Source organism: Periplaneta americana, chromosome 2 (assembly GCF_040183065.1).
Source record: "Periplaneta americana isolate PAMFEO1 chromosome 2, P.americana_PAMFEO1_priV1, whole genome shotgun sequence".
NCBI classification, from domain to species: domain Eukaryota; kingdom Metazoa; phylum Arthropoda; class Insecta; order Blattodea; family Blattidae; genus Periplaneta; species Periplaneta americana.
The window spans coordinates 70,196,479-70,210,662 of NC_091118.1; the positions used below are offsets into that span (position 1 = coordinate 70,196,479).

At 37.5% G+C, this 14,184-nt stretch overlaps 1 non-coding gene across 1 annotated transcript; it reads left to right on the forward strand.

Annotated features, from left to right (window-relative positions):
• Positions 1-13,839: 13,839 nt before the first annotated feature.
• On the forward strand, positions 13,840-13,911 carry TRNAD-GUC (transfer RNA aspartic acid (anticodon GUC)). Its single transcript has one exon. It is a non-coding gene; the product is annotated as a tRNA-Asp (tRNA).
• Positions 13,912-14,184: the final 273 nt, after the last annotated feature.

The following is a 14,184-nucleotide window of genomic DNA, read 5'->3' on the forward strand; positions in this document are numbered from 1 at the left end:
CTATTGCTACTGCTACTGCTACTCCGCCGATTTAATAGAATGCGATTGAGTCTAAAGAAAGAAGAAAAACAGTACAATGTAGTTTGTTGTTGTGACGAGAATGCAAGCAATCCAGTATACCGGTAAAGCATCATGTGATAAACACGTTCACGTCTGAGTATTTTTGACAAAGTAATATAATTTAACGCCTTAAAGATATCGAAATTGTAAAGGCTATTGCGGAGAGTTTGAGGTAATATTTATTTATTTACTTAATTACTTATTTATTTACGTACTTATTTACTTATTTATTTGCTTGTTTTGAATAATTTCAAGGAAAAATTGTTCCGGGGCCGGGTGTCGATCCCGGGACTCTTCGTTGGCGCACGAATGCTCTATCGACTGAGCTACTCCAGGAACTATACACGACACCGTCACAATTTTCTTTTATATCCACACAACTCAAATGGGCTGACAAGGCGCCAGAACCCAACTTTGAGTGCACACAAATTCTGTGTGACTTAAATTGTGGTTTCCTGTTAACGTACCTACAGTAACGAATATATGCAAAACTCGCTTTATTCAAACCTGCTTTACAGGGAGCTACTATCTGAAAGCCAGTTTATTTATTTACTTATTTATTACTTTATTTCATAGCTATATTCTAGGAAATGAAGTCAATTTGTACTAACATTGTATCAGATTCTCTTTTTATAATGAATTAACAACTTTTAAATACTCATTCCCGTATGATAGATTTTTTTACTGTTCATACTATTCCTTGACTTTCATGCTCTACCTAAATATGATGCTTGCCTCATTACAGGGAACTTGCTCCACGTGTTATATCTTACAAGGGAAGCACCCCAGCTCGAACTGCTAAAACCGAGTGTAAATGCGTTTAAAATACAGAGCTGTGCTTGTTCTACCACTCATCAAGGTTATTTATCTGTAAAACTCCGCAATCGTGTGCAATCAATGATTGAAGAATAACGAATCTGATGACTAGAGAAGCACAAATCGCTGAAGAAACAACACCGTGTAACAGACAGTTATGACAAGGAGATCCACAAAATACATAAATGAAGTATTATGTGGCAAGAAGTTACACGACATTTGCTTTAAATAATATATGAATGTAGGGTATTTCAAAAGTCAGTTCAAACATTAAACCGTATAAATATTATAATATGAGATAGGGAGAAAACAAAAACATCACAGTGTTGGAGAAACAACGGGGTTTACAAAACATTGGGAAGATTTCCGCCGTTCTCTTGTTCAACGTACAGCATTCTGTCTGCTACACCATGCACAGCATTTTACAGATAATGTCTTGGAATATTGGCAAATTCTTGCGACATAGCATCTTTCAGTTGTAGTAGGGTTGTTGGATGTGTGAGGAAAACTCGTTCTTTAAGATAATCCCCACAACCAAAAGTCGGCCGGATTGAAATCTGGAGATCGCGGAGGTCACATTGTTGGAAAGTGCCTACTGATGACACGATCGCCAAACATCTGCGTAACTAATTGTTTTTCAGGGATAAAGATGTGGGGTGGAGCGCCATCTTGCATGAAGATTATGTTTTCCATATCGTGATTCCTCAGTCTAGGGATGACGAAGTTCTGTAACATGCTGTAGTAGCGCTCCCCGTTTACTGTAACAGTCTGTCTTATTCCATTATTGTCCAGACCTTTAGAGTAACGGTTAGCGCTTCTAGACGGGAAACCAGGTGGACCGGGTTCGATTCCCGGTCAGGTCAAATTACCTGGTTGATGTTTTTCCGGGATTTTCCTTCAACCCAATATGAGCAAATGCTGGGTAACTTTCGGTTCTGGACCCTGGACTCATTTCACCGGCATTATCACCTTCATCTCATTCAGACGCTAAATAACATAAGATATTGATAAAGCGTCGTAAAATAAACTACTAAAATAATTAATGGTGGAGTTAACACGCGCAATTAAGGCTCGTTTTCCGACCAAAGTCATCAGTAGGCACTTTTCAAGCATGTGACCTCCGCGATCTCCAGGTTTCAATCCGGCCGACTTTTGGTTGTGGGGATTACCTTAAAGAACGAGTTTTCCTCACACATCCAACAACCCTACTACAACTGAAAGATGCCATGTCGCAAGAAATTGCCATTATTCCAAGACATTACCTGTAAAATGCTGTGCATGGTGTAGCAGACAGAATGCTGTACGTTGAACAAGAGAACGGCGGAAATCTTCCCAATGTTTTGTAAACCCCGTTGTTTCTCCAACATTGTGATGTTTTTATTTTTTCCCTATCTCATTATAATATTATAGCGGTTTAATGTTTGAACTGACTTTTGAAATACCCTATACTCATATATTATTTAAAGCAAATGTCGTGTAGCTTCTTGCCACATAATACCTCATTTATGTATTTTGTGGATCTCCTTGTCATAACTGTCTGTTACACGGTGTTGTTTCTTCAGCGATTTGTGCTTCTCTAGTCATTAGATTCGTTATTCTTCGATCATTGATTGCACACGACTGCGGAGTTTTACAGATAAATAACCTTGATGGGTGGTAGAACAAGCACAGCTCTGTATTTTAAACGCATTTACACTCGGTTTTAGCAGTTCGAGCTGGGGTGCTTCCCTTGTAAGTTAGTAAACATTGACTTTCTCCTACATTGACGGAGCAGTGTTCTACCACTGCTATTATTGATATAATTAATCGTTGGTTCAATATTGTGAATTTCTGCTACTGGGTTGTGACTCCAAACTTTCACTTGTAACCTAAAGTTCCCACATTTTGGTTTTTAAACTATTAACTATTAGTAAACTCCAATCTGATCAAATTTCCCGCACCATAGGCGGATTATGATAACTGTGAAATGTTTGGATTGGTCGTAGGGGACAAGTGGAATGGACTTCCCAGTCCTCGGATTTGATTCCAGTGGATTTTTCAGTGCGGGAATGGTCGCACTTTTGAGCATGTATTATGAAATGTGAGTTAATAAAGCTTATTGCGTGATGTAAGATAGTGAGTTTAATTTTTTTTTTAGTGTGGCGTCTAAATCTACTAGAACAGTAATTACTCGTTTCCGAACTGCAGTTTTCTATCTCTAACTGTTTAAATCTACTCTTACACATCACAAAGTTTTGCAATATAAATTTTCTGCATTTTGTTTCATAGAGAGGAGCAGATACATTGATACAGAGGAGCAGATACATTTTATACAGAGGAGCAGATACATTTTATAGAGAGAAGCAGATACATTTTATAGAGAGGAGCAGACACATTTTATAGAGAGGAGCAGACACATTTTTATAGAGAGGAGCAGACGTATTTTATATAGAGGAGCAGACACATTTTATAGAAAGGGACAGACACATTTTATAGACAGGAGCAGACACATTTTATAGACAAGAGCAGACACATTTTATAGAGAGGAGCAGACACATTTTATAGAGAGGAGCAGACACATTTTATAGAGAGGAGCAGACATATTTTATAGAGAGGAGCAGATACATGCAGTTGCTATTGTACTACTATTACTGTTACTACAACACTACCACATTACTACTACTACTACTAGTACATTACTACTATTGCCGCTACTACTACTACTACTAGGTCCACATCTGTGGAGTAACGGTCAGCGCGTCTGGCCGCGAAACCAGGTGGCCCGGGTTCGAATCCCGGTCGGGGCAAGTTACCTGGTTGAGGTTTTTTCCGGGGTTTTCCCTCAACCCAATACGAGCAAATGCTGGGTAACTTTTGGTGTTGGACCCCGGACTCATTTCACCGGCATTATCACCTTCATTTCATTCAGACGCTAAATAACCTAGATGTTGATAAAGCGTCGTAAAATAACCCAATAAAAAATAAAAAACCACTACTACTACGGCTGCTGCTGCTGCTCCGCTGATTTAGTAGAATACGATTGAATCTAAAGATATATTGTTCATATGCGGAGACTAAGAGGAAAGGGAAAACAGGAAATATTAGAAAATATTGAGTTTGCAGTGAAAGACCTGCCCTTGGGCAGCAGCTGCATGCACTTACTCCTCTCTATAAAAATATATCCGTTCCTCTCTATAAAGTGTGTCTGCTCCTCTCTATAAAGTGTATCTGCTCCTCTCTATAAAGTATAGCTGCTCCTCTCTATAAAATGTATCTGCTCTTCTCTATAAAATGTGTCTGCTCCTCTCTATAAAATGTGTCTGCTCCTCTCTATAAAGTGTGTCTGCTCCGCTCTATAAAGTGTGTCTGCTCCTCTCTGGCTGCTCCTCTCTATAAAGTGTGTCTGCTCCTGTCTATAAAATGTATCTGCTACTCTCTATAAAATATGTCTGCTTCTCTCTATAAAATGTCTCCGCCTTTCTATAAAATATATCTGCTTTTTTCTATGAATATATCTGATCCTCTCTATAAAATGTGTCTGCTCCTCTCTTCGTAAAATGTCTCTGCTCCTCTCTATAAAATGTGTCTGCTCCTTCTTTCTATAAAATGTCTCCTCCTTTCTATAAAATGAATCTCCTTTTCTCTATTAATGTGTCTGCTCCTCTCTATTAGTATAAAATGCAGATAGATTTATTCCGTGTGTCGGTTTCATTATCGATCTTCCACTATATCACATCACTCATGTCTTGAGATTACCTGCAATAAAAATAAAGTTTATCATATATTTATGCTATGTTTACGAAATTAAACAAGAAGCAGGTATCTTGATACGGAACAACAGGTACGTACCGTAATATTAGAGACAGACATTCTGATACAGGTTAATAAAATGTGTGATTCATTCATTCATAGTTTTCTGCTCAAGGGCAAGTCTTTCACTGCAAGTCCAGTATTATCTAATGTTTCCTGTTTTCTGCTTTCCTCTTAGTCTGCGCATATGATCCATATATATATATATATATTTATGCCAGCTATTATCTGATTTCTTCTGCCTCAACTTTTTCCCGTTCACCATTCCTTCCAGCATATCCTTGAGTAGACTGTTTCATTTCAACTAATGACACAACCAACTCCTTTTTATCTTCCTGATCAGTTTCAGCATTATTCTTTCTTCATCCACTCTTTCCAACACAGCTTCATTTCTTATTCTGTGTGTCCATTTCACACGCTCTATTCTTCTCCATATCCACATTTCAAATGCTTGTAATCGTTTCTCTTCACTTCGTCGTAATGACCATGTTTCTGCCCCATTCAATGCTACAATTCACACAAAGCACTTCACTAGTTTGTTTCTTAGTTCTTTCTCCAGAGGTCCGCAGAAGATGCTACTTTTATTTGCCATTGCCATTGCTATTCTCCTTTTGACTTCCTGGCAACAGCTAAGTTACTGCTTTAGTACATCCCAAGTATTTGAAGCTGAAAACGTGTTATATTGTTGTAATTAGACAAACATGTCAATATAAATTATTAAATTAAACACATTTGTGGTGAATTCAATAAACATTCCATTTGTGGTTGGTATTGTGATAATACAGCAGTCATCACAACTGTGGTTTTGAGGGAATTACAGATGACTCGAGTCCTCAGTTCGCAGCTAGACCGCTGTAATCTCAGTTCACACACTCGTGACCGTCTCCAGGGACTCGACGTTAATTCTCTGTTTGTGTCGTGCTTCATGCATCCGGAGGTTAATCCGACTAGCGTACCCCCTTCAGACGTCAGGACGTATGATGCATATGTAATATACAGGGTGTTTACATTATTATTTAATGTTTATTACTCGGTAAGGTGTTTATGTCAATGTACTGTGTTTTCCAAAATACTGTAAAATCTCTCCCTGCCGAATATATTACACACGAAATTACTATTTTGTTCATAATGTAGAGTCTTCCATCTTATAGAGTGTGTAGATGTATAAGTTAATTTATACGAACTAGAAATTTAGTATATTATAATTAACCTTAATTATATTGGAAGCAATAGGTTGGCTTAAACTAGATAAGAAAAGAAATTTACATTTACTTCTCCTTCTTTTCGAAATCTTGAACTCTTCTATTCCTTCGTACCAATCGTCTCGCTTCACTTACCTTTCTTCCCACCACAATCTGAACACACGCTCTCGTCATGAAACAATACTAACAATACCATCCCATCGCACCTCCTCATACTCATCCTCTTTCACAATAGCCCTGCCAAGACTCTGGAATTCGCTACCTGCTAGCATCAGGGACTGTCGAAATAAAATTGAATTCAAACGCAAACTTACCAGGCACTTGGTCAGTAATTGAGACTCGTTAAGACATGGTTTCTTGTAAACCGTTCTCTTAATCTATCACAAAATATTTCAATGTCTGGTAATTTCATCACTATACAATTTTGTTATTATAGGTTTAATTTGTAATTTAGCAAATACAAAAAATATTCTTTGTTCTTAACTTCTATGATAAGTTGTCTAGCTTTCATTAATCAGGTAATATTTTCGTACTATGATTTTTATTGTAATTGTAAATTGAATATTAATTGCAATTGTATTCCGCATATTGTAGTTGTAATCCCTTGGTAGAGGGGCAGAGAAGGCCTGACGGCCTTATATCTACCAGGTTAAATAAATAAATACTACTAATACTACTAACCTTCACCACGAGGTCAGATTCTGAGATTGTAAGCCATAATTCATATTACACATTTGAACGTGATAATAATGTGATATAATCAGAAAAATGGAATCGATTTAAGAGAGGAATATATAGTTTGTGTTCAGGCGATCAGTTACATTTTAAGAGTCTACAGCAAGAATGATGGATGTCACTTTCTTGTCGAAAATGAACCAAGACTGTCAATGCATAGCTTAAGACATATAGAATGTACATAGAAAGTTATATGGCATTAACACTGATAGTCATTGTCCAGTAATGATCGGTAAATCACAGTTAAGCTTTGAGCGCTAAGCATTTCAAACTTTTAATTGCTTCTCCTGCAAAATGTATTCCAAATGACATCCATCATTCTTGCAGTGGACTCTTGATTTACATACTGCGTCATGGAGTTTTGACACTAATACAGACATTACTAGACCCCGGAGAAAGTATTGCTTACAGGGAAACGCGCGATGTAGTATAGCTAATGTTTATGAACGGAGGACTGTCGCACGCATCACTGTGCAGGTAGGAGTAGTGCCGACGCAGCTTAGTACAACGCAGTCAAAAGCTATCGACACGTGTCTTCAGAATGCCGAGACAAAAAGTACGCAAAATAGAAGCACTAAGGAAATATGTTCGTCAATATGGAGAAAATATGTTTTCCATGCATGGTAATGAACTTGTGAATTGTGTCACGTGAAATTGGCAGCCGACATGGCATGCAACGTTAAGAAGCATATAAATAGCAATAAGCATAAACGCGCATGTAACAGACAACAGAATTTAAGCAAGGTACAGCAGGAATCTCCTTCACAACTACTTGAACGAACATTTCGAAGATATGTGTGACGCGTTTATTGCTTCAAATATTCAGTTAAACAAATTAGAAAACGCGAAACTCCGTGACTTTTCAGAAAAGTACACTGGAAGACAAATTCCTAAAGAAGGAACACTGCGGAAGAAGTATGTGCAATATGCATATTAGAAATGTCTGCGTGAAGTGAAGTGTAAATTACAAAATGAGAAGATATGGGTTTCTATAGATGAAAGCATGGACTCCGTTGGACGCCACGTTGCAAATGTGGTTGTGGCTGCCCTTAATGCGGAATGTAGCTGTAGACCCTATCTCTTAATGAGTGAAGTGTTAGAGAGGGTTAATTATTCCACCATATGTGAACTTTTTGATACTGCTATGGAGTTGCTATGGCCATCTTGTGTGCTATTTGAAAATGTGTTACTATATGTTACAGATGCTGAAAGCTATATGAAGAAATCTGCTAAGTTTCTTGAAACACGTTATGATACACGTTACATGTCTTGCACATGCATGTCATAGTCATTGCAACGCATCAATACGTAAATAATATTACCAGTAGGCCTATGTCAAGTACAATGAAATATTTAGATCTCTTAATGAGAAGAAATTAGAATTGCACTTTGTATGCTTCATAGCTAATCACTGGAAACTAGTCAAACGAACGCACAAATAATGAGACTTTCATGTATTACTTCATTTCTTATGAACCAAACTCCACTACTGCCAACGTCACACTGTCTATCGTTATTTGCCCCATCCCTCTCAAAGCAGGTATGCTGTGTTGCATACTAAGCTGATAGCAATACTTTTCCTGGGGCCTAGACATTACAAGTAGGTTTTGCAGTGGTCTGATTCCTTGTAGGTATCTTCAAGGGCGGATACGCGCTGAAAAATACGATGATAGATTTATTCTGTGTATCGGTTTCATTTTCGATCTTATATCACATCACTTCTGTCTTCAGATTGTCTGCAATAAGAATAAAGTTTATCATATATTTATCCTGTGTTTACGAAATCAATTGATTCTTGTAATAATAATAATAATAATAATAATAATAATAATAATAATAATAATAATAATAATAATAATAATAATAATAGTAATAATAATAATAGTAATAATAACAATAATTATAATAATAATAATTATTATTATTATTATTGTTATAATTATTATTATTATAATTATTATTATAAGTAAGCGTTAAGAAAAGTAAAAATAAAAATTAACGACTGTAGTTTTTTTACTACGTAACACGGAGAACAAAACATTACGTACTACACGTTTTAAAACATGTTAAATTTTTCAGTTGGTTACCGTATCTTCATGACTTTATATACCAATTAGTGTTGCATTCTGACCTTGTATTCAACTGCTGTTTATTTAATAAACATGAAGCTTATGTCCGCATACACAGCAAGTTTCCAAATCGATTCGAATATGCATTGGAATGTCATCTATTATCTATTGAGAAGCACATGTGCTATGATGTCATGCCGATAACGTATTTTAAGAGGAATCCGAGAGATGAGTGAGGGTAATGTACCGCTCTTTTGAACGACTCCTCAAAAGGAGCCAGAGTCAAAGGAAATTCGCATCAGTGAACGATTCAGACACATCTCAACTTGTAACTGTTATTTCGGAACTGTTGTTTGGAACATAGTATTTTTCCGGAACCGGAATAGTCGGAACTGTTCCGGGAAAAGAACAACATCGCCCATCACTACATTGGAGCAAACTCTTCAAATATTACAAGTTTTGTATATTTTAATGATATACAAGCTTAGAAACAGCTTTTCTCAAATACCCCAGAAAACGGAATGTGTGAAGAAGGCCCCTTTTGGAACTGTACGACATTGAATCATACGTGAGAGACATGTTTTTTAATTTTTTGTTGGTGGTTTCGAATATTCTACATCTCATTTTCTAGATGTTGAATTTTAGTTCACAATATTTTGATTTTACTCGACTTAACGGAAGCATATATTCATGTTTAGAATGTCAATAACTAATTGATTGGTCTAAAATTCAGTTATCATGACAAGCTTTAAAAACGATACAGAAAGAAGCTTTTGTCTGCATGGTATTCGGGCGTAGTGGATATAACAAGATATCTGTGGATACACACGCTTCTGTTCATTTATTGGATAAGTCTGGTACATTTGTTTGTGTGGCCCGAATACCAAGGACTGCACTCCCTCCATGATACAATTGCAGGAAATATGGCATCCCCAGGGCCTAGGCCCTATGAAAGTGGGTTGGGTTATATCTGCCTTAAATTTTAAGAAGTTTCCCTGGTTGTTCAACTCTCTCCAGAGCACAGAACTGGGGCATTGGACCCTTGAGACGCACGACGCCCTGGTTTGTAATACAGGGACCGAAATTCGCTGTCGTTCACAGTATCGGAAACCCTTTGGGTCAGTTCAGAGGTGTTTCCGACTTATTTACGGGGAAATTTTCAACGTGTTCGTCCTATGTGTTGGTAGTGTCTAGTTTCTTGGTCCTAAACTCCATACGCCTCCTGGCCACGCTAACTAGCTTCGTTACGTATTAATAGCTCGTCCAGTAATGGTAAATGGTGCTGCATGTTGGGATCCTTATAGATTAGAACATATTAAGACACTGGAAAAGATTAAAAAAAACGGGCTCTCAAGCGTTGTCGTAATAATTCACGATTAAAATAAGACACTCACGGACAGGAGAACACGAATTCGATTATGCGCAATGTTCAAAACATACAGAGGTGAGCCTGCCTGGAGAGAAATAAAAAATGGGTTGCAGCCGCCAAATTACTCTTCAAGGAACGACCACTCATATAAATTGAGGGAAAGAAGACAGAGAACGGACACTGGAAAGTTTTCTTTTCTCAATCGTACTATCAGGGACTGGAATGCTTTACCTGCAAACTTACTGAAGGCTTTATCAATAACCCAAAATGTATTAAAAATAGGCTTAAGGACTTTACTAATAAACGGTAGTATATTACACACACTATTTAAAGGGTGTAATTGATGTTTTGTTATTTGAAGTGTTGTATCAGTGAAGAAGTGTGTGGTGTCTGTGAAGTGTGAAGTGTGTTGTGTAAGTGAATGTGTTTGTGTCAGTGAAGTTTTATAGTTTACAGTGGTAGTGCAAAGTATTTGAACAGCGAAATGTGTTCGAAGTGTTAGTGAAATCAGGATAGTATCAGTGAAATGTGTCGTAGTTCCAGTGCAGTGAGTGAGTTGACAGCGAAATGAGTGTAGTTCTCAAAGGTACTTGTGCATGTATGAACATATCATACTCATGGGTTTTAGTTCGAACTTAGGGTTAAGGTACAAATTATATTTACTTGTGCATGTATGAACATATCATACTCATGGGCTTTAGTTCGAACTTAGGGTTAAGGTACAAATTATATTTACTTTAAATGTTATTTTAAGTGATAGTGCTTAATTTAATTTGGGATGCTCATTCTTCTTCTTCTTCTTCTTCTTCTTATTATTATTATTATTATTATTATTCGTATTATTATTAATTGTATTTTTTTATAATTGTGCTTATTAATAACTGTCATTATTGAGTGTAATTAGTTACCACTGCCACTGGGTATTTACTCATTTGCAGTATGAATAAATACACATAAAATAGGACATTTTTATCCTTTTCACTTCGGACCTATTCGGAATTCATGTTGTAAAGCGCTTTTCCGGTATTTATCTTGTGAAGAACTGAGTTTGTGTTCTCTTTTAACAATATAAAAATAGCATACAGTTAGGTCATCTTTATAGCTACTTTTCAATATATGCGAAGTATGAAAGTGTATCGTCATGCTGCAAGAAATTATTAGGGAAACGTGGTTCCTTATTCTTTTTACCGGCAACCGTTTTTAGTTGGTTATTTAACGACGCTGTATTAACTGCGAGGTTATTTAGCGTCGATGAGATTGATGATATCGAGATGGTATTTGGCGAAATGAGACCGAGGATTCGCCATAAATTATCTGAAAAACCTCGGAAAAAACCCAACCATATAATCAGCCCAAGCGGGATCGAAACCGTGCCCGAGCGCAACTCAGACCGACAGGCAAGCGCCTTAACCGCCTGAGCCACGCCGGTGGTCCGGCAACCGTAATTGAAATTTTAAATGTTACTAATGACACGAAAAATTCAAATTCGTAATAAAATGATCTGAAATCATTGGATTTATTTTTCTGGGGATACATGAAAATCCTGGTGTACGAGACTCCCGTGGAGACACAAGATCTTGTGGCACGAATTCAGGTAGCAGCTGGGGTCATCCGAGATATGCCGGGAATCTTTCCAAGAGTTCGACATGACATAACCAGGCAATGCGCAAAATGTATCGAAGTTGGTGGGAGCCATTTGGACCACCTTCTGTATTTGATTAAAATGCAGTTTACTTACAGTATATCAATTGTCTTTTTTTGCTTCTTTCCTAGCTTTTGTGATCCGTACTGCCTTCGTCCTCCTCCACATTTCAGAGACGCTATCATGAAAACAAAGCGTTTTTGGAAATGAGTTTATTAACAAAATATGATCACATGGTACCCATCTACCTACCACCCAGTCTCGTAACATATATTTTTTACACCCTGTATATGCTATAGAAATATGCTGCATTACGCGAATTTAGTATCTACCCATATTTCGTACTGCGCACTGTTGTTATAAACCTACCATATATAAAATGTTTGGTGGTCTGCATCTCAAATTTAAAATTTTGTTGTTAAGTTCTTGTCTCAGAGAACACCTCAATTATTAATGGCGTAAGAGAGCCACCGGCATAGCTCTGTCGGCTAAGGCGCTTGCCTTCCGATCCGGAGTTACACTCGGGCGCTGGTTCGATTCCCGCTTGGGCTGATTACCTGGTTGGGTTTTTTCCGATGTTTTCCTCAACCATAAGGCAAATGTCAGGTAATCTACGGCGTATTCTCCACCTCATCTCGCCAAATATCGTCTCACTATTACCAATCTCGTCGACGCTATATAACCTCGTAGTTTATATAGCGTCGTTAAATAACAAAGTAAAAAAAAATAATGACGTAAGATCATCACGAATAAGCGAGATAGGCCTACATGTGGAAAAGCATAACTATAAATTGTGCCGATACTTTGATACTCTGAACAACGCAGAGGAGTGGAACTCATATCCGCGAGTCCTGGCTTATCGACCCGGCGGATGCGCCGTTGCAAATACTGCGGAATCCCAAATAAGCCAGGTGGATTAATTAGGGCTTTCGTTTTTGTGTGAGCTTCGCATTGTGTGTTATTCCATGGACTAATTGCAGGGTGAGGAGGGTGGCGGTGTTCGAAATTCGAAATATTATTACAGTGCGACCGGAGTTTGAAAGCGAGCGACTGTCACATGTTTTATTTGCTACAAAGAGAATTCCGTGCGAGCATGCACCAATGCATACCGTGTGAGATGAGTTGAAGGGGTTGGGGGGCTAGAGCGATTCGCTTCATCCTTCAGACTCAAACGGAATAGCAATTTGCAGATAAAAGGGCACAAAAAAGCTATCAACCTGCGAGAGAAATATTTCACGTTGCTATGGGATCAAAGATTCTTCCTTAGTCGACGTTTGTCTTTTTCTCCTTTCTAATGTTTATATACGCGTCTGTCTTTTGTTTTTTCTTTACGTAGGTTAATTCGAACCGAAGGAAAAGTCATAAAATATTCACTGTGTTTCATGGCACAAAAAGATTCGAATACATTTATATGACGTCAGAGAATAGAAGCAGATGGAATTTGCCTTTGGAACTTACCGTGCATCTGATGACAATTCGAAGAAATAGACCGAACGTATAGCTTCTACGACAAGAGATAGGTACTTGCATTTTACCCTCGAAATGAGATTGGAGGAACATTATTCCAGTCTTTCTACACGTTGACTGCTTCCTTCAAAAGAAACATCAGTTGCGCTTGAATTTTAGAATTGTGCAATATGTAAAAATCATGACGCCAGTACACAATGCGGCGAATAAATAGGACTGTTTCTTCATTTTGTGTATGACCTTACTAGAGATGAAAAATTCTCGCTGTGTTCGTTGAACTTGTCTTTCGAGTCTCGTCTCGTAACTTTCGTGCGCTTCGAGTATTGCTCATCATTTTCGAAATAGCAATTGGTCGGCGTGGAAAGATTTCGTAACTTTGAATAACATATATAATTGAAATTAAGATATCATATATTGCAAATCAAGATTTCAGGTATAACTCCCTGTAAAGTTGATTTGAATAATTTCGAGGGAAAAATTGTTCAATTGTTATTCAAATCAACTTTACAGGGAGTTATAGCCTACCTGAAATCTTGATTTGCATAATACACGTCACTGTTCGTTAACAGAAAACCACAGTTCAAGTCACACGGAGTTAGTGTGCACTCGAAGTTGGTTGCTTGACGGTTGTCAGCCCACTTTGAGGTCTGTGGATATAGAGGGAAAAATTGGACCGGTGTCGGTTAGAGTTCCCGGGTAGCTCAGTAGTAGAGCGTTGGTACGTCAAACCAAAGGTCCCGGGTTCGATACCCGGCTCCGGAACAATTTTTCCCTCGAAATTATTCAAGATATCATACATTTATTTTTACTTGAGATTGTACACTTGATCACAAACATACGAAAAGAACAAATCCTAGCCTTTAATAAAGGCTTAGTAATTAAATAAAGATTGGGGAACGGATTATTATACACTGAAAGGTAGAGATGCTGTTTCAAATAGGATACTTGATTGTTTATTCATATATATATATAACAATTGCCAAAACAGATAAAAGTTCAGTCTGGTATAAAGAACTGTGAAAATTCAAAGCTGCT